Here is a 24887-nt window from a genome sequence, read left to right as displayed (position 1 = left end):
CCCCGGCCTCCACTTCATCTTCAGAGGAAGACTCGAGTCGATTCTGCTTCCCCTTAGACCAGATGGATAAGCTAGTTAAAGCAATAAGGTCCACCATGGGGGTAGCAGACACAAAACCGGAACTTTCAGCTCAGGACGTGATGTTCGGGGGTCTAGATCCCAGGAAGCGGAAGGCCTTTCCATTAAATAAGGTCCAGAGCCTAATTGATAGGGAATGGAAGAGACCTGAAAAAAGAGGCTCCTTACCTCCGGCCTTCAAACGGAGGTACCCGTTTGACGACCCAGTGGTAAACAGATGGGATAAAGCCCCTAAACTGGACGCGGCAGTAGTCAAAGCCTCCAAAAAATCCTCCATTCCCTTCGACGATATGGCCTCCTTAAAAGACCTGTTAGATAAGAAAGCAGACTCCTTTTTGAAGGGAACTTGGGAGATGTCAGCAGGTGCTCTAAGACCAGCGATAGCTGCCACATGTCCGGCCAGATCCATGATGGTCTGGCTAGACCAATTGGATTCCCAACTAAAGGACGGAGTGTCAAGAGCTTCTATCAGGAAAACGCTGCCAATCATCCAAAGTGCGGCAGCTTTTTTGGCGGATGCTTTAGCGGACTCTGCGAGGATGGCAGCCAGAACTGCGAGTTTATCTAACGCAGCTCGAAGGGCCCTTTGGTTAAAATGCTGGCCGGGAGATATCCAGGCCAGATCACGACTCTGCTCCATTCCATGTGAGGGCGAATATCTGTTTGGCCCAGTCTTGGATGAACTCTTAGAGAAAGCCGGTGATGATAAAAAGAAGTTCCCCAGTCTACCGAATCCTTCCTACAGATGTCCCTTTACCAGGAAAGGCTATTTCCGTAGAAGGCCATCCAGAGATCAGGGCAGATGGGAGGACAAAAGGAGAGGTACAGGCTTCATGTTCTGAGGAGGGGGGCGTCAAGAAGGTCCAGCACGTGACACTAAAAAACCTCCCCAATGACTAGTTGCCCCGGTAGGGGGGAGACTAGCTGCCTTCTACCCAGCCTGGTCCTTGATTTCCAATAGTAAATGGATACTGGGGGTGATAGCTGCCTAGAATTCGCCCGGGTTCCCCAAGATCGATTTAAGGTCACCCCGCTCAGGTCTTCCACACCAGAACAAGCTGCCCTGGAGGCCGAGGTGCATGATCTCTGCTGTAAGAGGGTCCTGACGGTGGTCCCAGAGGGAGAAACGGGAAATGGGTTTTACTCCCCCCTGTTCCTGGTCTGCAAACCAGACGGGTCCTTCAGAACTATAATAAACCTTAAATCCCTCAACAAATTCCTGGTCATACGCCTGTTTAAGATGGAGACAATTAAATCAACAATAAAATTACTGTTTCAAAACTTTTTTATTGTGGTCTTAGATTTAAAAGACGCTTACTACCATATTCCCATTCGTGCAGCCCATCAGCGGTTTCTCAGAGTGGCGGTTCAGCTAGATGGGTCAGTCCAACATTTTCAATATGCAGCTCTCCCCTTTGGGGTGGCAGTCGCTCCCCGTGTGTTTACCAAAGTTGTAGCGGAAATTATGGCCCATCTACGTGAATCGGACATTCTTGTGATCCCCTACTTAGATGACTTCCTGATCGTAGGGAAAACAGCAAAACATTGTCTGGAACAACTACAAAGGGCAATGTCTGCCCTAGAGGGGTTAGGATGGCTGCTTAACATTAAAAAGTCTCGGTTACAGCCGGTGAGAGTCCAACAATTCTTGGGCCTGATCCTAGACTCTGAGAAACAGGAATGCTTGCAATAACCTTACCATGTCCCTCAGGAAAGTCATGTCCCTTCTGGGTTCCCTCTCGTCCTGTATCCCGGCAGTCCAGTGGGCACAGTTTCATACAAGAAAACTGCAGGGCGAGGTCTTAAGGCATCAGAGTCCTTGGGGGTTACTTGGAGGGTCAGCTAACCTTGTCCTGAAACACAAGGGAGTCCCTAGAGTGGTGGCTAGTCAAGGATAATTTATCCAAAGGGGTCCCCTGGGAGTATGACACATCCCGCATAATCACCATGGATGCTAGCCCTTCCGGTTGGGGGCTCATATGGGTGAGATTCTGGTACAGGGCCTATGGGAGCATCATCAGATAGAAATGTCATCTAATCTGAAAGAGTTGACAGCGGTAGAGCAGGCAGCTAAGGAGCTACTTGTGTATCTACAGGGCCATCATGTGCGAGTGTTCTCCGACAATCAGGTCACCGTGGCTTATATCAACCACTAAGGCGGGACTCGTTCCAAACCCCTGATGAATGTGGCAGAACGGTTATTCCGGCTAGCAGAGCAGCATTTTCAATCTTTAACAGCTCTACATATAAAAGGGAAGGAAAATATCACAGCAGATTTCCTAAGCCGCAATCCACTAAAACAAGGAGAATGGTCCCTAAGCACCTCCATCTTCGACCTGATTGTACAAAGATGGGGACAACCAGAGGTAGACCTCTTTGCTACCAGGGAAAACAGAAAATTAAAACAACTTTGTTCCCTAAATCCCAGAGAGAACCCCCTGGCGGTAGATGCCTTTCTGATAAAGTGGGACTTCAGGCTAGCATACGCCTTCCCTCCCCTATCGCTACTACCCCTGGTGATGAAGAAAATCAGGAGAGACAAAGCAAGGGTGATAGTTATCGCTCCATTTTGGCCCAGGAGGGCTTGGTTTTCTTGCCTCAGGACCATGTCAGTGTCCGACCCTTGGGTCCTTCCGGACATCCTGGATCTCATATCCCTGGGCCCTGTGTTCCATCCTCAGGTGGCTGGCCTACATCTGACAGCGTGGAGTTTGAATGGACACTACTGAGAGAAAAAGGCTTCTCCCCAGACCTGATTAGCACCCTACTTAAAAGTAGAAAAGTCATCACTACCAAAATCTGTCAGAATTTGGAAAAAATTCCTGCAGAACTCTGGAGTGGTCGCTGGCGCTTCAGCACCTGTAAACCAAATCTTAGTTTCTTCAGAAAGGTCTGGATATGGGGCTCTCCACTAGTACCCTTAAAGTACAAGTATCAGCCTTGGGGGGCCCTCTTTAGCTGCAACATCGCGGGTAATTACTGGATCAGTAGATTCATTAAGGCAGCAGGTAGATCCAGGCCAATAGCGAAGGATAGATTCATGCCATGGGACTTGAACCTAGTCCTCACGGCTATGACAGAAGCCCCATTCGAACCTATCTCATTAGCTTCCATAAAGAACCTGTCCCTCAAAGTAGCTTTCCTGGTAGCTCTAACCTCAGCTCGTAGGGTAAGCGACATCCAGGCATTATCTAGACGTCCTCCTTATATACAGTTCAAGGACGATAGGGTAATACTCAGACCTGATATGGCATATTTACCTAAGGTAGTTTCCAGCTTTCATAGGACACAGGAGATAGTCCTTCCATCTTTCCTCCCTAATCCAGCTAATGAGAAGGAAGAGAAGCTTCACACCTTGGATGTTAGGAAATGCCTCATAGAATATCTGGCAGTTACCGATCCCTGGAAAAAAGAATGCCCTGTTTGTCTCTCATCATGGCCCTAGGAAAGGTTGTAGAGCGTCAAAAAGTACACTAGCCAGGTGGGTTAGAGAAGCGATCTCAATAGCATACACCTCAAAAGGCAGGTCGCCACCCAGGAAGCTGAGGGCGCATTCCACCAGAGCCATGGCGACCTCGTGGGCTGAAAGGTCAGAAGTGTCCACTGACCAGATATGTAAGGCGGCTACTTGGTCCTCTCCGAGCACCTTTTATAGTCATTATAGGCTAGACTTGGGTGCTTCCACAGACCTCTCTTTTGGTATAAGGGTACTGCAGGCTGTAGTCCCTCCCTAAATAGTTTTACTCTCTATAATTCTCTCAGGTGGTGCTGTCATGGACGACCGATAAAGTCTTCGAAAAACACCGTTAACCGGTGAGTAACGGAGTCCATGACAGCACCCGTATATTCCCTCCCTTTAGTTTAAATTTGGGTGTGCACCTCTTCCTCTTGTATGTACACTGGCAAAGAATAGTTGTGTAAAGTACTGTATATAATTTTGCTATTAACCATTGTGGTCCTCTTGTGCTCTGTAATCCAACTGATGCGTGGGAGAGGTGCCGCCCTTTTGTATCTGTAGGTTTCCTGTTCCTGAAGGGCGGATCCCCTCTCTCAGGTGGTGCTGTCATGGACTCCGAAAAACACCGTTAACCGGTGAGTAAGACTATCTGACCTTGTATCTAGTTCAGATTCGCTCACAATTAGGAGCCATCTATTATCAATCATCTTGATGACAGACAACTTCCACCCAGAACAGATCAGCTGCAGCTTCTAGAATAACATGGTGATCTGAGAAACGTCACTTCCTGCCATTGGCCTCACATCAGCTCCTCAGTGCTGCTCCTATGTGGTCACTGGTTATTGTGAGGCTCATTAGTATAATCCAGCATTTCCCCTCACCTCAGGTGTCTCCTTCTCCCTGAAAGCCAAAAATTTACTTCTGCATTAGGCTGTTCACCCCTATTCTGAGATGGACAAAACCTTATCCCTGAATTATGCAAATGTTGACTAAGTAAATTTGTGGGATAATTACTTGTTTAAAAAAAAAGTTTGTTAGAATTTATTACTAATAATTCATTTCAGTTCAGTGATCTGATCAGTCTTCACCAGTGGAGATATCTGGCAGTAATGCCGGGGTCACACTGGCAAGGAATACGGCTGAGTGAGAGGTGCTAAAAGCACGCATTAGACACGGACCAATGATTCTCTATGGGGTCCCTCGCACCAGCCGTATATTTCTCATTCGTATTCTACGCTCCGTGCCAATCGCAGCATGCTGCGATTGTCAGCGTACTTCGGCCGTAGTACGCCAATGCAAGGCTATGGGTGCGCCAAAAATACAGATTCCACACGGACCACACATGTGACTTGCAAGAAATACGCACCCGGTGTCTTTTAGCAAAGCCGGCAATTCAGTGCGCTATACAGTAAACTCACACTGACAGTTTTATTAAAGAAACGAAAGAATAGATATAGACACATAAAATACATATATATAGTATGTATGTATGTATATAATGTGTATGTATTCTATGTGTCTATATCTATTCTTTGGTTTGTGTTATAAACCCTGTCATAGGGCTCCATTATATGTCCATTTTGCAAGCCTGCGAGAAAATCTCGCCATACGGATTACATACGGATGTTTACATGCGAAAAATACGCGACCACACCTTGATTACGGATGACATACGGAGCACTGTTTAGGGGCCATTCATCCGTATTGCGCATGTAAACTACTGACCGTATTTTGTGTCGGTTAGTGTGACCCCGGCCTTAGGCACACGGTGATTTTCTTCCTGTTGATTTGGAGAATGGAGCAGGTGGAAAACCGCACAAAAGAAGTGACATGCTGCATTTTTTGGACCGCACAAAAACCGCGTGGAGAAAACCGCAGCGTGTGCACAGCGTTTTTTTTTTTTTTTCAATTGTTACCACCCACCTTTCGTGTCTCCCCTTTTTCCCTCATAGATTGTAAGCTTGCGAGCAGGGCCCTCATTCCTCTTGGTATCTGTTATGATCTATGTGATTATTGTTATGCTGTAATGTCTATCGTCTGTACAAGTCCCCTCTGAAATGTAAAGTGCTGCGGAATATGTCGGCGCTATAGAAATTTTATTATTTTTCATTGATTTATGCATCGTGTGTACATAGCCTTTTACCTGCGGATCCGCAGCAGATTTTACCGTGCAGAAACGCTGCAGATCCGCAAAGTGATTTACAGTACAATGCAAATCAATAAAAAAAAACGCTGTGCACACGCTGCGGTTTTTGTGCGGGCCAAAAAATGCAGCATGTCTCTACTTTTATGTGGTTTTCCACCTGCTCCATTCTCCTAATCTGCAGTGGAAAAACACACAAACCGCTGGATAAACCGCTATAAAAAGAAATCCGCAGGAAAAATGCAGGTCATTTGACCTGCGGATTTCTTAATCTGTGCGGAAAAATCCGTAGGAAGAAAATCACCGTGTGCACTTAGCCTTACATTTTACTGTAAATCACTTTGCGGCTTTGCAGCGTTTCTGTGCCGTAAAATCCGCTGCGGATCCGCAGGAAAAATGTATCGTCTGAACATGGCCTAAGTGTTCCATTGTTCTGCAGTGCTCCCAGTGGAAAGATTTAGTATTGCAGTATTCAGTGACATGTCATGGATGTCCATAATGGTTGTAATTCCAAGAAGTCTTAGAAAATTTCCACTTCTTATGCAAGATTGTGTGATGATCCATGCATAAAGCAATCAGGACCGTAGACTTCTGTCTCAAGATTCAGGTTCTGTTTTTATCATAAATTAAAGCTGTTGGCTGTCCTGCCTCTATTACCAATTCTTCATCAACTGCCAAGTTAAGGCTCATTCACACGTCAGTGTTTGGTCAGTATTTTGCATGAGTGTTTGTATGCCAAAGCCGGGAATGGAACTTACTGAGAAAAAATATAATTGAAAGACTGACTCCTGTTCCTTATTTTGGAGACATTCCTGGTTTTGGCATACAAATACTGATTAAATACTGATGTGTGAAAGACGCCTTAGTCTGAGTTGACAAGTTGGCATATAATCTAGCAAAAAATGGCACTCAGCTTGGTATTATGGTGACAATTTATTCCAGGAGTAGTACACAGTAGTAAAGGTTTTGGTCAGACAAGTGACCTTCAGTGTAATATATTAACATAGACATAGATGATCATGGACACACATGAGTTGAGACTGGGCAAGAAGCTGCATGAAGGTAAAACTTACTATCTGTATGAGCTCCTGAATTACCCTGGCTTTGTCCTCATGCAGTCCAAGGACCAGATCACAGCGGGCAATGCAGCCAGGAAGGACCACATTGAGAGGAAAGCATCCATCTCCAACAAGACCACCAGCTGCATATTCAAACTGCTACAAAAATCTGGTATTAAGATAGCATTTGTGACTAAGTGCTGTGCAACTGGTTCATTGTCATTCTGTGAGATGATCCCTATACAGTGGGTGGGCAGGAGAATAGCCACCAGTTCATTCCTAAATAGAAATCCTGGGGGTACCAGAAGGATATAAATTTTATCCTCCTAAAGTATAGCTGTTGTGAACTCATCTTATGGTTTACCTCTGGCTTCTGGTGAGGGTGGTGGAGCTGGCTGTGTTGACAGAGGAGTCATGAGTTCTCCATCCGGGCTCCCTCTAGTTGTGACCATAGGTAACGAAGCTGATCTGAATGGCAGAGACCTGCCACCTGAGGAGGAGGACTGTGAGTGGACATCAGAAGTCTCTGACTGGATTTAAGTCAGCCGACTCCCTAATTTTGTGCTGGTGACTTTTTTTTTTTTTCCTCCCCTGAGGTTCTGGTTTCCAGTTCTGTTCCTGCCTTCTTGAGCTAATTGTGTTCTGCTATATTTTCATATGAGATTTGGTCTGGTTTACTCAGTTTTTGAGGTCAGCCAGCCCCTGCTGGGGCTGTGCTGAATTTCCATTCTTATGTCTCCGTTTATGCCAGTTTGCGTTTTGTCCCTGATCAGATTGGGCTTTTTGCTCTGTCTTCAGAATATACCAGAGTGCTGATATAGGGAATTGAAGCCTAGCGGCTTCAGGGTTTTTGTTATCAGAAAGTGTTGGACATTTTTTGGCTGGGTTTTGTACGTGATTGCAGACAGCATCATTCCTTTCCTGTCCTTTCTAGTTAGTGTGGGCCCCATCATTTGCTCAGCCTATTTTTCTATCTGTTTGTGTTTTCATCTTGCCTCACTGACAATACATGTTTGGGGTCTGCTCTGGGGCAGTTTAGATTTCCCCTTTTCTTGCTTTAGGCTTATTTAGTTCTCAGACTGTGACAAGGCATCTAGGATCTTCGTCGGTACGCTCCACGGCTACTGCTAGTTGTGTGGATAGGATCAGGGGTCTGCAATCAGCTTAGTTACCAACCTCTCTGGTTTTCCATGGCTTAGTTTGTTTTTGTTTTTCCTCGTCGGTGACTCATTCATAACATATAGCTGTCTTTCAAGGATGATGCCAATAATGACTCTCAATGGTCTGAAAATCAGCTGATTGCAACTAAACTGTGCTGGCCTTGTGATTAGCCAGGCAGGAGTGGACATCATGAACCATTCCACAGTGGCCATCTTTGAAATTCTGGAAAAAACATGGTCAGCACAAGACTGCACCCGAGTGAATATGAAGATTGAGTTTGGTGTGGATGTGACCAAAAAAGAAATGGTCTTTGCTGATGTGATTGATAATGACTTGTGGCATCTATGTCCCTCAGGTGATCAGACCCAGCAGAAGGATGAACAGACTTACCACGAAAAGTCAAAAGAAACTGAGTGGGTTGCAGACAAAGTGGAGTTACTGGTGACCTAGTCATAGCCAAGAATGGATTGTTGTTGATGGGGTGAATTTCTGACCTAGTCCACTGTGAAAAGATTAAGCAATCTGTGCAAATTATGGCATCCCATGTGAACTGAGGGAGATGTCTGATCACAAAGGACCTGATGAGACTGCCTGTATGTGTTGGTCTCTCCAGGCATGTGATGTGACTGTCACACAGCCGCAGCACATGGAGCTGTGGCGCCTAACCGCTGATAAATGGGAGCTCTCCAGGTTTCCGATGCAGCTATTTGGAAACCGCTAATAGTATTCGGAAAAGTCCTAGTGATGGGAGAGCACTAAAAAGCTCGGTGGCTCATTAGTTGGGTCCAGCAAATTGGAATACCCAATAAACCTGTGTAATGAGCTCAATGTAAGTCTATGGGAAAAAGTGAACAGTAAGTACTTGTGCCAAGACCTACCACCCCAACCCCCCTCGGGTGATTTTGGGGCCCAAAAAAAATCTGAAATCATTAGGAACAGTGTTCAAATTACATGGTATCATCATGGGGAATACCCCTGGAAGCATTTCAGACTCCCAGGTCAAAGCTATGAACAATGTTGCTAGTACTATGCCATTTTTACAGGCACACAATAAAACATACAAAAATAAAACTGAAATGGATTTTCCTGGGAAATATGTTAAGGAACATCCTTTTCATGGTAATTTGTATGTAAGACAAAATAAATAACCCAAAACAAGAATGTTCTTCCACCACTTGGGCTGTGTTCACACATAGTGTTTTGGATGGTTTTCCAAATTTAGCATTGCTTTCAACCAAGACAAATGCATTCACTGGGAAATGTCACTTGAAGTGGAGACAAAAGGGAGATGGTAGAAAATGCTTCTTGTGTAAGGTGCAGCCATTAGTAGAAAATGGAGGGTGTTCCCATAGTGCTGCATGAAGTATAATTCAGAATTCCGAATTCTGTTCTGTGCTCACCTCCATTAGTCTTGGCAGTACTGTGCAGCGGTTTGGCTGATTTGCACATGGTTAGTGATGGGAAGGGCTCTTTTACTCTAATTGGGTACTGTTCAAGAAGCTTCTTGAATCCCCTTTATCAAATTGCTCTAATGTATTGATTCCTTCTTCCACTTCATCTTCTTCTTGGTCTTCTTTCTTCTGTCCACTTTCTCTTAATTGATGTAGGTCTGTGGAACTAGACAGACAAGTTAGTTAACTTATGCTCTCAATGGTAGTAATAACTAAAACTAATTGACCAAACATCTTCCATAATGCATCATTGCTTATCTCCTCTTCTATAAAGATGGGTGGCAGGGCTGCCTATGGCTGGAGGTGAGACTTATTTTGAGCTTTCTCCTCTTTCACCCAATATTGTTGTTGTTCAACTTCAGATGGGAAATTCCTTCTTGCTGATGGGTATGGTTGATGTAAGTTTCAGCAAGTTCTCGATCTTCAAAGGTTTTCTTGTGCCATTTGGTAAAATAGCTCTTGCCTCTATTGCACTCACCAAAGGTTGATGAAATCTAGAGAAAATACGTTAGTGCTAGTGACTACCACACAAGTAAAGCCTCTTTCACACATCAGGTTTTCTGCTTCAGGCGTGATCCGGCGCTTTTGACTAAAACCGGATCCGTCGAAATGCAATGCCGGATCCGGTTTCCCCCCCATTGACTTGCATTAGAGCCGGATCGAGATGGCCATGCGTTTCATCCGATTTTCGCCGGATCCGGCAATGTGACGCGATCCGGCGTCTGGAAAAAACGGTGACTGTAAGGTTTTTTGTATCCGTCGAAAAAGCCGGACACGCCGGATCCGGCGTGTCTGGCTTTTTCATACAATGAAAGCCTATGAGCGCCGCAATGCGCCAGATCCGTTTTTTTTGGTCTGAGCATGCTCAGTAGCTCTGCCCACAGGACATATATAAAAGCAAGACAATGGGACCCTCAGCCACATCCAACATGCCACCCAAGCCAAGAAGCAGGAGAAGGCAGCAGACATCTGCAGTAGCAGTACCATCAGCACCACCCCAAATGGAGCAGCATGCTGAACAACGGGAGGGGAGTCCAGCAGCAGATGAGAGACGGTAATTATCAAATCCCCCATTCCTCCAAACTAGGGCTATGGATTATCAAGATATTCATTGGCCCTTTGTTTCTCTTTATTCAACAGCCGCCCAATAGATGCAGCAGCAGCAATGGCAGCAGCAGAAACACCACCCACAGCCATGGAGTCTGGCCATGAGGAAGACAGCACATCTTCTGGGAGCCCTCCCTCGCATCGTCAGCTTTTGACGGTAAGTTTTTATTTCCAAAATCCATCATCTCTGTAATATATGTGTATTCATTGCCTTTTATTTCAAAACAGGAATCACAAGATGAAGAGGAGCTCCCAGAAGAAGAAGGAAGGGGTGGACAGACACTTGGAGTGGGCTCACAATTGGTAAGTTTTTTTCATCAAACGCAGAAACACAACATCACACTACACACAACACATAGAAAACAATGTTCTGCAGACCACACACAGCAAAAAAATGCCTACATCCAAAGACATAACATTTTTTTGTTTTCTTCTCTAGTCTTCCCAATCTGGTGCTCGGCCAAGAGGTCCTCGCAGTGCCTCCCAGGGTCGTCGGCAACAGCAACGCGGCGGTCACCAGCGTGTAAGTATAAATATTTTTGCTTTGTTTTTTTGCACTTTTTATTTCATTTCTTTTGTGGAGGCTAATTATGTTATTTTTGTCTTTTTCTTTAACAGCCTTCACAGCGTGCTCCCGACTCTGACGGTGAAGATGGAGGGATTGATGTCGACCGCCTCATCGATCTCGTCAGAGAAAGGGAGCCGCTCTGGAATATGGCTGACGGACGCCACGCTGACCTGATCGTTACCCGACGACTCTGGGAGGAAATCTGTTTGCTCCTTGTGGACCGCTGGGAGGACCTCAAAGCTCGGGCCCAGATTAAAGAGCGTAAGTATATACAGTACCGGTTGCTTGATTTAAACCTGTGTTTCCCGAACTCCAGTCCTCGTGGTCCCCACGGATCATGTGTTCAGGATTTCTATTTACTTTGGAAATCCTGAAAACATGACCCCTGGGGACCATGAGGACTGGAGTTTGGGAAACACTGATGTTGTATACTAACCACTTTGTCCTTTCTTGTTTCAGGGGAGAGAATTGTGAAGCGGTGGCAGTCTGTGAGGGATCGTTTCAAGAAGGAGTTCAATAAAGAGATGCGGGCCCCGAGTGGATCTGGAGGACGCAGGAGCAAGTACAAGTACGCACGAGCCCTGTCGTTCCTCCGGGAGACAATGCTCACCAGAAGGTAAATATTACACACCACATGTGACAAAAAAATGTTTAGATGTAACTTTTTTTTTTCAGCCAGGGCCATACCATGTCACTATTTTAATTTTTTTTTTTTCTCTTTATTCCACAGCACGGTGAGCAGCACTCGGGAGCCTGCACGATTGGACCCTTCTGAGGCGATCCCTGAGGAGACCGGCACCGAGGGAGACTTCGACCGCCCCGGTACATCTGCACCTTCCCAGCCTTCCCACACATTCGACCCATCAGTCCCATCCACCAGCACAGGAGCATCGTGGCCGCCTACATTACATGAAGCTGCTGGTGAGGAGATCGCTTTCCCTTTACCCCACCCTTCTGCCCCTGCCACCTCTAGTACACCTGCGGGTACTGGGTGGCAGAGGGGTCAGGAAAAGACTTATGCGCCAGAGTTCTTGCATCTGAATGCATCTTTCCAGAACTGTCTAAAAGTCTTGTCAGAGCAAATCTCCGCAGGCTATCAGCAGATCAACTCCAGCATTTTGGAGGTGAAGACACTTCTGCAAACCATGCATTCAGAAGCAAGATCTTCGCCAAACCACACCTTTTTCAGGTCTGTTGTGGAGCGCATGGAAACACTCTCTCCTGCCCAGCAGATGCATGTAATGCATTTATGCCACGCTGCTCTCCAGCAAGTTACCTCCCAACCTCCTCCTTCCACCACAGTAGTTCCTCCACCTGCACCCCCTTCCAGCCACTTTCCATCCTCCCCCTCCTATTACATCTACACCCCCTCCAGCCACTTTCCATCCTCCCCCTCCTATTACATCTACACCCCCTCCAGCCACTTTCCATCCTCCCCCTCCTATTACATGCCAGCCACCTCCCCAGCACCAGCCACCTCCCCAGCACCAGCCACCTCCCCAGCACCAGCCACCTCCCCAGCACCAGCCACCTCCCCAGCACCAGCCACCTCCCCAGCACCAGCCACCTCCCCAGCACCAGCCACCTCCCCAGCACCAGCCACCTCCCCAGCACCAGCCACCTCCCCAGCACCAGCCACCTCCCCAGCACCAGCCACCTCCCCAGCACCAGCCACCTCCCCAGCACTAGCCACCTCCCCAGCACCAGCCACCTCCCCAGCACCAGCCACCTCCCCAGCACCAGCCACCTCCCCAGCACCAGCCACCTCCCCAGCACCAGCCACCTCCCCAGCACCAGCCACCTCCCCAGCACCAGCCACCTCCCCAGCACCAGCCACCTCCCCAGCACCAGCCACCTCCCCAGCACCAGCCACCTCCCCAGCACCAGCCACCTCCCCAGCACCAGCCACCTCCCCAGCACCAGCCACCTCCCCAGCACCAGCCACCTCCCCAGCACCAGCCACCTCCCCAGCACCAGCCACCTCCCCAGCACCAGCCACCTCCCCAGCACCAGCCACCTCCCCAGCACCAGCCACCTCCCCAGCACCAGCCACCTCCCCAGCACCAGCCACCTCCCCAGCACCAGCCACCTCCCCAGCACCAGCCACCTCCCCAGCACCAGCCACCTCCCCAGCACCAGCCACCTCCCCAGCACCAGCCACCTCCCCAGCACCAGCCACCTCCCCAGCACCAGCCACCTCCCCAGCACCAGCCACCTCCCCAGCACCAGCCACCTCCCCAGCACCAGCCACCTCCCCAGCACCAGCCACCTCCCCAGCACCAGCCACCTCCCCAGCACCAGCCACCTCCCCAGCACCAGCCACCTCCCCAGCACCAGCCACCTCCCCAGCACCAGCCACCTCCCCAGCACCAGCCACCTCCCCAGCACCAGCCACCTCCCCAGCACCAGCCACCTCCCCAGCACCAGCCACCTCCCCAGCACCAGCCACCTCCCCAGCACCAGCCACCTCCCCAGCACCAGCCACCTCCCCAGCACCAGCCACCTCCCCAGCACCAGCCACCTCCCCAGCACCAGCCACCTCCCCAGCACCAGCCACCTCCCCAGCACCAGCCACCTCCCCAGCACCAGCCACCTCCCCAGCACCAGCCACCTCCCCAGCACCAGCCACCTCCCCAGCACCAGCCACCTCCCCAGCACCAGCCACCTCCCCAGCACCAGCCACCTCCCCAGCACCAGCCACCTCCCCACTTCCAGCAACCTCCCCACTTCCAGCAACCTGCCCCGTACCAGACATCTCCCCACTTCCAGCAACCTGCCCCGTACCAGACATCTCCCCACTTCCAGCAACCTGCCCCGTACCAGACATCTCCCCACTTCCAGCAACCTGCCCCGTACCAGACATCTCCCCACTTCCAGCAACCTGCCCCGTACCAGACATCTCCCCACTTCCAGCAACCTGCCCCGTACCAGACATCTCCCCACTTCCAGCAACCTGCCCCGTACCAGACTCCTTCCCCATACAACTTGCCATCAACATCATCTGCTCCTACAGTCCCTGCCCAACCCTCCACTCCACCACCCACCCACCACCTCTTCTGCTTCCCACATGTCCACCCATTCTGTAGTTTTTTCCACACCTTCACCTCTAACTGTTCCTTCCCCACCACGATCCCAGTCCTCTCTCCACACTCCCAGTGTCGAAGTGTCCCGCAGCCCCTCCAGCAGTATTTACACCACACACTACACAGATTTATAATGTGTGTATTTAAATAAAAATGACCAGTTTTATAGTTTCAAAGCTTTATTAAACAAGTTTATTAAAATTTTAAAAAAGTTTACTAAAAAAAACATTTTTCAATAAAAGTTAAATTATTTTACACTGGTTGTCTGTCATTTCTTTCTGCGGCGAAAAAGGTTAAATACAGGGTATTTAAAAGGTGAAATGGTATTCAAAACTAGGTATATAACTGTGGGTAAATTTTAGCTTTTTGCCACAGTTGTGTTCCTGGTTGTGTTTGAAGCAAAGTATTTCACCTAAAAAGTTGTGTTTATTGTTGGTGAGTTCCTAACAATGTACACAACTTTTGTTAAAAGGTGAAATACTTTGCATAAAACACAGCCAGGTACACACCTGTGGCCTAAAGCTAAAAATAGAGACCATGACAAGATAGCCAACTTTGGTTGGCAAAGGTATATACTGTTGGTACAGAAGGTACACAAGTTTGGTTGGGCACAAATCTTTCACACTCTGTCATCCTGCCAGTGTACTCTGCCTTGAGGTGACATAAAGTATAGTGCAAAATTGTCCCTCATTACTGAGACCGTCACAGAACTTCTAGTGGTAATGTCATGGTAATCTTGCAAGGTGGTTTCTTCAGAGGTGTCCTCAATGGAAATGGGTTCCTTGCAGATAACAAAATTGTGGAGTACCATGCACGCTTTGATCACCTCGTCCACAGTTTGTCTTGAGGTTGATCGCAGTCAATAGGACCCGCCATTTGGCTGTCAGAATACCAAAGGTACATTCAACCATTCTTCTTGCTCTTGTGAGGCGGTAATTAAAAATGCGTTTTGGTCTTGTCAATCCTCTGCTAGAGTACGGTTTCAAAAGGTGTTCTGACAGCTGGAAGGCTTCATCCCCTACACAGACAAATGGCATAGGTGGACCAGATGTTTGCGGCAGCGGTCTAGGTGGTGGGAACTGGAAGGTGTTTCCATACAGTTTACGCCCCATGGCAGACAGTTTGAAAACTTGAGTCATTGGAGCGGCCATAGGCCCCAATATCAACCGCAATAAATTTGTATTCCGCGTCAGCGAAGGCCATGAGGACAATTGAAAAATATTTCTTGTAATTGAAATATTCCGATCCCGATCCAGCTGGCTTTACAATGCGGATATGTTTCCCGTCCACAGCGCCCAAGCAGTTGGGAAACTGACATATCTGTTGAAACTTGTCAGCAATTTCAATCCACCTCTCTGTTGTGGGCTCTGGTAAAAACTCTTCAGCTAAGGAGTCCCACAGTGCACGGCATGTGTACTTCACAATTCCAGATATGGTGGAAATCCCGAGTCTGTACTGGAAATGCAGTGACGAAAGGGATTCTCCAGTTGCAAGAAATCTGTGGGGAATTAAAAAACAATAAATTAGTTTTAAATCACAGCATTACATACCAAAACTCAGCTATAACACTTGGAGATACAAACTACCACCAACAAGATTGCAGTGAAAGTGTGCTCTGATGCGATCACATCTAATAAATGTGGCTTACCTTAAAGTCCCCATCAGACGCTCTGCGGGTGAAACAGAGAAGCGGCAATAGGTGTCCGCTTTTCTTATGAGGTGTGCAATGCGCTCCACCAAGTAATCAAAATTCTCCATTTTCATCCTAACATATCCAAAAAATTTATCCGGGTTTCGTCGAAGGTCCATGCAGAGTGTAGAATAGACCCCACGCGTCATTCTCTTGGCTGTGATGGGGTGGATCCACAAACGTCGTCTACGATGCCTGATGCGCTGCTGTCTCGCTCTCTCCTTCTCCAGAACAATCACCCTCAAACAATTTGCCTCCGCTATAAAATCCGCCAAATTCTTCAATATTTCCAATGACAACATCCATCTTCGCCAATAACTTGCTCTTCTCTCCAACCTGCACTTTCTCCTCTACAACCTGTCAAAGAAGGGCTGTAGGAACATGCTATATATAGTTTTCCAGTAGCCAATCCCGTTCGGAAGGCCACAAGGGTCAATTTTAAAAACCGGATCCGGCGTAATCCGTCGAAAAACGGATGAACCGGATGAGACGGATCCGGTTTTGTCTGTCAAGAAAAAGACGGATCCGGCAGAAAAACGGATCCGTCACATCCGGTTTTACTAAACATTTGCCGGATCCGGCGTTCCGGCACGACGCCGGATCGCGCCTGACGCCGAAAACCTGAAGTGTGAAAGTAGCCTAAGCACACAATTCCTACTATTCAAGCCACATGTCATTGTCCTCAGTTCTAATCCTCAATTCCCAATTCAGACCATCCTGACCAGAAGCACAGGCAATCGCCACCTCTTGGTGTACAATTGTAAGTGGAAAAGTCAGGTCCAGCTTCTTGGTGCAGTTGAGCATTTGCTGTTTCAATTTATGCAATAGTGCAACACACAGACCCCCTACTGCCGTCCTATGCATTTTGACTCTTGGACTAAGACTTCATAAGAGTCAAAGCGCACAGGCTGGCAAGAGGTGTCTTTTTGCTGTGATATACTGGAATATGTATTGAAACAGCAATAAGTAACTGCACCTAGAAGCTGGACATGTCTTTTCAACTTTTCCTGCTGTTCACTCACTTCTCATGGAGTTTTTCCAAGTTCTTCCCAGAATGTGTAATGGGTTGTCCTTTTAACGTCACAAAAAATGGTTAACCATCTTTGAATTCTTCAGCTCAGTTGGTCAGATAAATTTGAGGTATGTTTCGACTAGCTATTGAATAAAACTTATGTTATGGATTTGCTTAGCTGAACATAGAACAAAGTAAATATATTGATTTACCCTTACACACATCTTCCTGCCAGGGCCGTATTGTTTGTGCTGCTCTAGGCACGTTTAGTGCTGCCTCCCCCATTGGTGAGCATGAGTAATGCAGATACTGTCGTCTGTGACTTGGGCTACTGTCAAATAAGCGATTTTTGCATTTCGCAGCAGATCCAGAAGTTTTTCTGCATTTGCCATGTAACAGATCACTTGTGGCAGCACTGCATTCAGCCTCATTCATTCCCTATGGGACTTGCAGACATGTGTGACACTTGGGGTTTTGCCGTGATCCTGCAAATGCGGTACTTGTAGCAACTGGAAAAAAAAGCTGCTAGGTAATGAATGAGGCCGGATCTATGTGTATGCCCATATAGCGCTATCAAAGATACTTCCAGCAATATTTTTACATGTTCAGTCTATTCATCTGAAATCGGTTTGCATACATATTCAAATGAGTAGATCTGTTGCTCCAGCTCTATACCCGCTCGGTGCCACCTCTTCCTGATCAACTTGCAGCTCTTTTTTCCAGAATGAAACACATCATAGAGGCTGTCAGTGAAGCAAAAGCAGGTAGCACTCTGCGGGAAATAGAGCTGGAGTGATAGAAGGTTAAGATCCACCATAGTCGTTAGGCATAATTTATATAACAAATAAAATGCTGATTACTGAATAAAGGGAGAAAGGGGCTGACCATACAAAGGTGTTAACTGAGTTTGTCTTTAAAAGAGCTACATGCACATATATAAGGCTTGGAGGGGTTAAATCCAGCAGACTGCCTTTAAATAAATACATTGGAACTTAATGTATAAGTATGGTAAAATAGCAGTCCTTATTCCATGAAGCGCTACAACTCCTTCAGTCAACTGATCAATGCTGATGTCAATATTGATTGCCTATTATAAGGATAGGATGAGTGAAGAATTCTGAAACCACGGATATGTGATAATCATCCTAAATGGTGCTTGGCGCTCTTCCATCCGGTTCTCATTATCAGACTCCATGAGCACCTGATCATATTCACTAAGGGCTACAAGGAACATTATGGAGGTGTATGCGCTTCTTCCTTCTCATTGCTGCCCTCCTATGTCCACCATTCTGAAGATGACACTTTGTAAATCAAATGGATATTTGATGATTCCTGTTGTGGACACTCTGACTCAGAGCACAAGTTGTTGAAGGTAGATATCCATGATCTGCAATACGGTCCAGGTCATGTGGATTATTATTTGTGTAATCAGACAGTTGATAATCCCGTCTCCTATCATAGCATTATTGTATGCCAGGGTCATTCCATAAATATTTCACTGCATCTACATAAGGGATCTCAAATGAGCGCACATTCTCTATATCAACTTCCTGAAAGAACAGTGCATGGCCCTTGTGTTGCTACTTGTATGGAATTTTAAGGGTCTCCCTTGCCCAAATAATAGCTTGCATTGCAGTGAATATGTTCTGGTACACAAGCTTAGTGAAGCCCCTGTTCATCAGAGTAGCCAGATCCATGGATAATCCTTATCTGCTCCCGGCAGACATCTTTCTTGTCTTGGCGTAGCTGCCTGTCTCATCGTCACTGATCCTTCCTTGGCCTCCTCGCTGAGGCAGCACACCATGATGGACTCCAGAGTCATGTCTGCTAACTGCTAGTGGTGCTGGAAAGAGACAGACCCCCCCACCCTGCAAGTCACAGACCTGCTTCTCCTTGTAAGAAGGGGGAATGCTGTGCAGATTGGGGGGGAGGCAGACTGATGAGACAGGAGATCCCTTTAAATAAATACATTGGAACATAGTGTATAAGCATGGTAAAATAGCAGTCCTTATTCCATGAAACTCTACAACTCCTTCAGTCAGCTAATCAGTGCTGATGTCAATATTGATTGCCTATTGTAAGGATAGGATATCAATATTAAATCCTCAAATTAATTAAACAGATGTTTAGTGCATATGATGTCCACAGAGCTAATACACAATGCTGCCAGCAAAAATATTCTTGTATAGGTATTACGGTAGCACAGTGGCTCTGTGGCTAGCACTGTAATGGTGGCTCAGTGATCAGTGCAACAGCTTTGTAGGATTGGGGTTCAAATCCCACAGAGGATGAGTTGTGCAGAGTTTGTTCTCTCAGTGTTTGGAGTGTGATAGGAAACCCACACAAAGACCTACTAATAGGATATTTAGATTGTGTGCCCCAATGGGGACAGTGATGTATTTAAAGCGCGTGGAGTAAAAAGGAACCTGTCGCCTCGTTTTGCCACTATAATCTGTGGCCACTGCCTTTTGGAGCTGTAGGGATTTAACTCGCTCAGGAGCCACCCAAGTCAATCAGGAGGCACGCTCCTTTAAAAGTTCATAGGGTTTATTGCTCCATAACCCATAAACCAGCACATAACATAAGGAATAGCCTTTAGCTCAGGCGAAAGCAAGTATAAGTGTCCATTGTTTCATGCTCAATCCTGGAGCCTCAGCAAGCACAGGAGGCTTATCCCTCCTCGCATACAGCCAATATACTCAGGCCTCACCAGATCAGCAGCCTCAGCACGTGGTCTTTAGGAAGGTAGCACACCTTCCTCCACCTCGGCCTGCCAGGACCTTCCACATGGCTCAATCAGATCCATGCTCTCTCCAATGTGACCTACTCTTTTTACCTTATATGGTCCATTGCCACGCCCAGCGGGTCACATGGCTATGACCTCATCACAGGTCCTTCAAGCATTCATGCACATATACTTTATTGTGACACTCAAACACACCCCTGGGTGGATTTGTAGATTGATCCTGCCCATCTCATCAATCATCTGAAGGCTTCTCTGTTATGAATGGGTCACCAAGGAGACAAAAACAAAACAAGCTAAGCCCAGAAAAAACAGAGAGGTTGGTAACTATGCAGATTGCAGATCCCTGATCCTACCACACAACTAGCAGCAGCCATGGAGTGTGCCTACGATGAACCTAGACGCCACGTCACGAGGACTAAATCCTAAAGCAAGAAAATGGAAAACTAACTGCCCCAGAGCAGACCCCAAAGGAATAGACAGCCCCCACACACGTATTGATGGTGAAACAAAATGAAAACACAAACACAGGCAGGAAAATGGGCTGAGCAAGCGATGGGGCCCAAACTAACTAGAAAGGAGAGGAAAGGAAAGACAGTCTGCAATCTGCAAAAAACCCTACAAAAATAATGTCCAACACTTCTGAAAGCAAAATTAACCCTGAAGTCACTAGACTTCTCCCACTGTATCAGAACTCTGAAATATTTTGAGACAGAGAAAAAAGAGGCCAATCTAATAAGGGACAAAAAGCAAATTGGCAAATACAGATAAATAAGGGTGGAAATTCAGCACAGCCCAAGCCGTGGCTGGCTGACCACAAACTGAATAGACCAACAAAATCAAGTGTGAACATTAACAGAGAAACTTAGCTTGAGCTGACTGGAACAGAGCTGATGACCAAGGCCTGACAAGCAGAAGGAGTCACCAGCTACTGAATAGGGCGTCGGCTGTCTTAAATCCAATCTGAGACTCCAGAGTTCCAATCGTCATCCTCATTCTCAGGTGGCAGATCTCCGATTAAATCAGCCTCACTACCTCCTGTTACCAGCAGAGGGAGTCTGGAAGGAGAACTCACAACTGATGAAACAGAGAATGAACTCACAACACTTCTCCCTGACACCTTGGAATGACAGATCAGCTCTGCTGATCAACACATAAGCAAGCCTTCATCTCAAGGCCACCCACCTTGAGATGCATAACGATCCTTCAGCATCCTATACCCATTACCACAATGGATGTGACTGCAGGCCCATCCTGGGACACCCACACAGCGCCCCCTAGCAGACAGTGGACACTACAACACAGTGCTTATCTACAGCATTCTAGAATGCTCTTGATAAGCTCTTGATCTGACCTGCAAGATCAGAAAAATGTTTTACTATACTCACCCGGGGGCAGTCCGGTCTGATGGGTGAGCAGGTCTGGCACCTACCATCTTCATGCGAAAGCATTTTCCTTGATTTGTCATGCTCCTGCGCAGGTGTACTGATCTGCCCTGTTGAGGGCAGAGCAGAGTAAGAAGAGCCCAAAGGAGGTTACCTTCACTGCTCCTTATCCAGAACCACGTGGACAGATAGCAGGTTTGCAAGGGGTGGGAGACTTTCTGCCCTAGACATACTGGACCATGTAACTGCTATGGTTAGATGAACAGGAAGGGCAACTGGACCGGAAGGTGTGCAGGCAGAGGGCATGAAAGAACGTGCCAGAGGGAAAGCCTCCTGCAACACCACACTCCCAGAGAGAGGACTCCCCGTCAGAGCACAGAGGCTGAGAGAAGAGCAATGGTGAGAGCTGTAGTTGAGTACGTGGACTCTGGAGCCTTCATGACCAGAGGAGACATTGCCCCTGACAATACAGAGACAGTTACCCGAGCGTGTAGTCCTGGTGACTGCAGTGGCAAGCTGCTTCTCCCTTCGTGGAGAATTTATCCCCTGTAAATAAACTCTTTAATCATTGGTCTGTCTCTGATCCATGGTGACATCATCAGTACCTGCACATTATTACAGTCCTGCAGTGCGCAGGTGCTTGGCCCCTCTGACCTTTACCAGCTCCTGTGCACTACAGTACTTTGCTCTGCCCTCAACAGGGCAGATCAGTACACCAGCACAAGAGCGCAGCACAAAGCAAGGAAGATAACGACATCGCATGTAGATGGGAGGCGCTGGACCTAGACCTGCGACACCCATCAGACGAGACTGCCCCCGGGTGCGTATAATATAACTTGTTCTTCGTATCTACAGCTTTACAGAATGCTGTAGATAAGCCCCTAAAAGGCAGTGGACGCATCTTATAGCGACAAAACGAGGTGACAGGTTCCCTTTTTAATAAGAATATTATTTATTCATTGGTATTATGCGATGTCACAATATCAGGATCTGAGGATCTTCTGTTTCGAGGTCCAGCGCTCTCTGATGCGATGTTGCTGCCTGTCTCGCTGTCTTCCTCTTTTGACACTGCAGTGTTGTGGACAAAATATTGACTGGTTAACAACAAGTATGGTGTCTATGTACTAACTGAACTATAAACTCTCCCCATAACATGTCCAGCAGACATTGTAGGATTACTATATTGATTTTATTCTATTACTGTCCAGTCTCTGACTAAGGCCTTATTCATACGTCCATGTTTAAAAACATAGTTGAAAAAATGGTATCTGTCATTGTTGTATGGTCAGTGTCAGATTTTACAATAAGGGTATATGCACACGTTGTGGATTTGCCTGGGGTGGCGCATGCTCAGATTCAGATCTAGTCTCCTGAGATCTCGGGGTAATATCTAAATCTGAGCATGCACGACCCAATGGCTATTTTCCTGGAGGCCACCGCATCGCTCCAGTGGAGCTTCAGGGGCCTCTGGGCTCTGACAAAATGCCAGCGAAGCCCCCTTTATTACAGAGCCACCACCCTAGCAGAGAGCTGCACAGAGCACCGCTGCCATAGTGAGGTAATGGGGATACTTTACATGTACCTTCCTGGTGAGGCGCCCCCTCACCTTGTCATCGGGACCACTCCCTCCCCCCATCTTCCCACCACCACCATACACAATGACTGCAGATTGCTCCGCACCTGCCCTATAAGAGAACTTCTGGCATACAAGACGACCCCTAGCTTTTAAGATTCAGGGGTTAAAAAATCATCTTGTACGCCCAAAAATATGCTATAATGTCCAGGGAGATCTCTACTACCTGAGCATTATATAATATACAATGTACAGTCCAGGCAAATCTATAATATATAATGTCCAGCTAAGACCAGAGGCAGAGATGTATTACAACACTCCCACCCCACTCACTCTATCTGGGACTGGGAGCAAACATTGCCAGTGCTGCTGCTGCCATTCATTCTATGGGACCATCTGGGAACAAACATTGCTGCTGCTGTGTGCTCAAGCCAGTAGTAATGGACAATAGAGACACAAAATGGGGCGCTGACAAGCACCTTGACATGTTTCACCACCCTGGGCTTTAGGTGTTGTGGGGAAAAATGCCTCCAGAAACACCAGTGTTCATTCATTTTTATAATAAATGGTTAAGAAATCATGAACAAAAGAGAAATCTTAATTGCATCAGTATTTGGGGACCAATCTCTGCCATCACCAGTTCTAGGTACTTGTTGTTTGCACACAGTTTTTGATGGCATTTGTCAGGCAGGTCTTTCCAAACATCTTGGAAAACTACCTGCAGATCTTCAGTGTATGAGGCTTGTGCAAATCCTGTCTCTTCATGTGATCACACAGACTGATGTTGAGGTCAGGGATCTGTGGGGCCAAATCACCTCCAAGTTGCCTTGTTCTTTATACTGAAGGCTGTTACTAATGACACTGGATGATTTGGATTTTCTGCTGCAGAATAAACTATAGTTACATTTACTATTTGCTCTAATATTTAGATGCAATATATTTTTACAATTATATTTAACATGCAATGTTCTGTGGATTCCTATTGGTGATAATGGGATATTAGTAGGTAAATTGCCCAAAATGGTTAAGCAACAAAACGCTTGAATATTTTGGTGCAATAATGTAGACTTACAACCCATTTCAAAGGTCTTCATTATCACGGAAGACCCCCAACTATCTGGAGGGAGGGAAGCTCTAGCTAGCCAAATACTGAGGCGGAGCTGAAAAGGCCCACTTGGGACAGGAAGATGAGTCAGATGTTTCAGATATCTGTGGCTTGAATGTTCTGCTTCCATTTACAAGCCTGAGTGGTCATTTTGGGAGGAGTGCAGAGTCTGGAGAAAGGGTGGTCTGCAACTGGATTGAGCTGGTGGCCTCCTTGACAACTTAAATTGAGAAAAATGACCCTGCTCTTTGTGTTCCTGACATGTGCTTTTCAGACCATCCCAGAGACAGTCCATGAAAGGCATGTAGTCTGCAAGTAGGATGAGCTGAAGTGGCCGCTCGGGTCGGCTAGGTGAGACCACTATTCAGATTGTGGTCCTTTTTAAGATCCCTTGAACAGGGCGGAGTAAAGAAAAGGAGTCTGGTCTGCATGGATGACCTGTTGCTAGGTCCATAGTGATATTTGTCACATCATGTCATCTAAACTGGCAATTGACATCAACACGTTAAGAATTCTCATGGTGCAGATGATTCTCCTGAAACATGGTGGTGTACCCTTCTCATGTCATCCTGGAAGCTGAGTGGATCCATGTTTGTCAATGGCACATCCTGGTCTCCCTTCTGGACTCATGTGGTCATTGCAAAAGAATCTCAAAGTAAGCCTATGAAACGTAGACAAGTGTCACAGGTTGTTGGGAGAGCGAATAGAAAGAAGCAGGTATAATGTAGATTTCTTCAAAAACTAGATTAAAATGCAACATTATCCTTTTAATTTATTTTATTTCTTATGGCTACATTAAAATTAATACTTGTTTCAAAAGGCTGAATATTGCACATGTGAACTTGGCATAAAAGGATCCTGTGAACAGGTCAATGATGCTTACAGTATTAAGAAGGCAGAACAAGTCATATGTTTGTATGAACTTGTGGACAGACCTCTTTAGCATTGGAGTCTTCTGTGGATTGTCAATTCTCTGCAAAACTTTCAGATTAAAAATTACAGGTTTCATGCAATACTAGCTTGTTAAAGCTGCTTCTGTTTCCATAATCATGAAATTCTCAGAAGGTTCCATTATCAGGATCTGGTTAGAATGATCGTGGCACCATGTCCCTCTATGAAGTCTTAGAATGATCACATTGGATCCAAGAGAGCAGTGTGACTACTGTATGGACGAATATGATTGGCTTTCAGGCTTCTGTCTCAAGACTTAATAGAGAACCCAGAAAGCAACACATGATCATAAACTCAAGCTGTTACATAAACTGTAAAGAAC

The 24887-nt window shown here is 46.7% G+C and overlaps 1 long non-coding RNA gene and 2 pseudogenes across 1 annotated transcript in view; 2 read left to right on the top strand and 1 right to left on the bottom strand.

The window, feature by feature from the left end:
* LOC141055990 (uncharacterized) overlaps positions 1 to 24887 on the top strand; it is a 303731-nt gene that overhangs the window by 192432 nt on the left and 86412 nt on the right. The gene's annotated exons all lie outside the window — the stretch shown is intronic.
* On the top strand, positions 6698 to 8618 carry LOC141055995 (bifunctional phosphoribosylaminoimidazole carboxylase/phosphoribosylaminoimidazole succinocarboxamide synthetase pseudogene; annotated as a pseudogene).
* Positions 17899 to 18630, bottom strand: LOC141055994 (guanine nucleotide-binding protein G(q) subunit alpha-like; annotated as a pseudogene).

Source organism: Dendrobates tinctorius, unplaced genomic scaffold, assembly GCF_039654945.1.
Source record: "Dendrobates tinctorius isolate UK_male_01 unplaced genomic scaffold, ASM3965494v1 ptg000193l, whole genome shotgun sequence".
Taxonomy (NCBI): Eukaryota; Metazoa; Chordata; class Amphibia; order Anura; family Dendrobatidae; genus Dendrobates; species Dendrobates tinctorius.
This window is presented reverse-complemented; position numbering and strand designations above follow the sequence as displayed.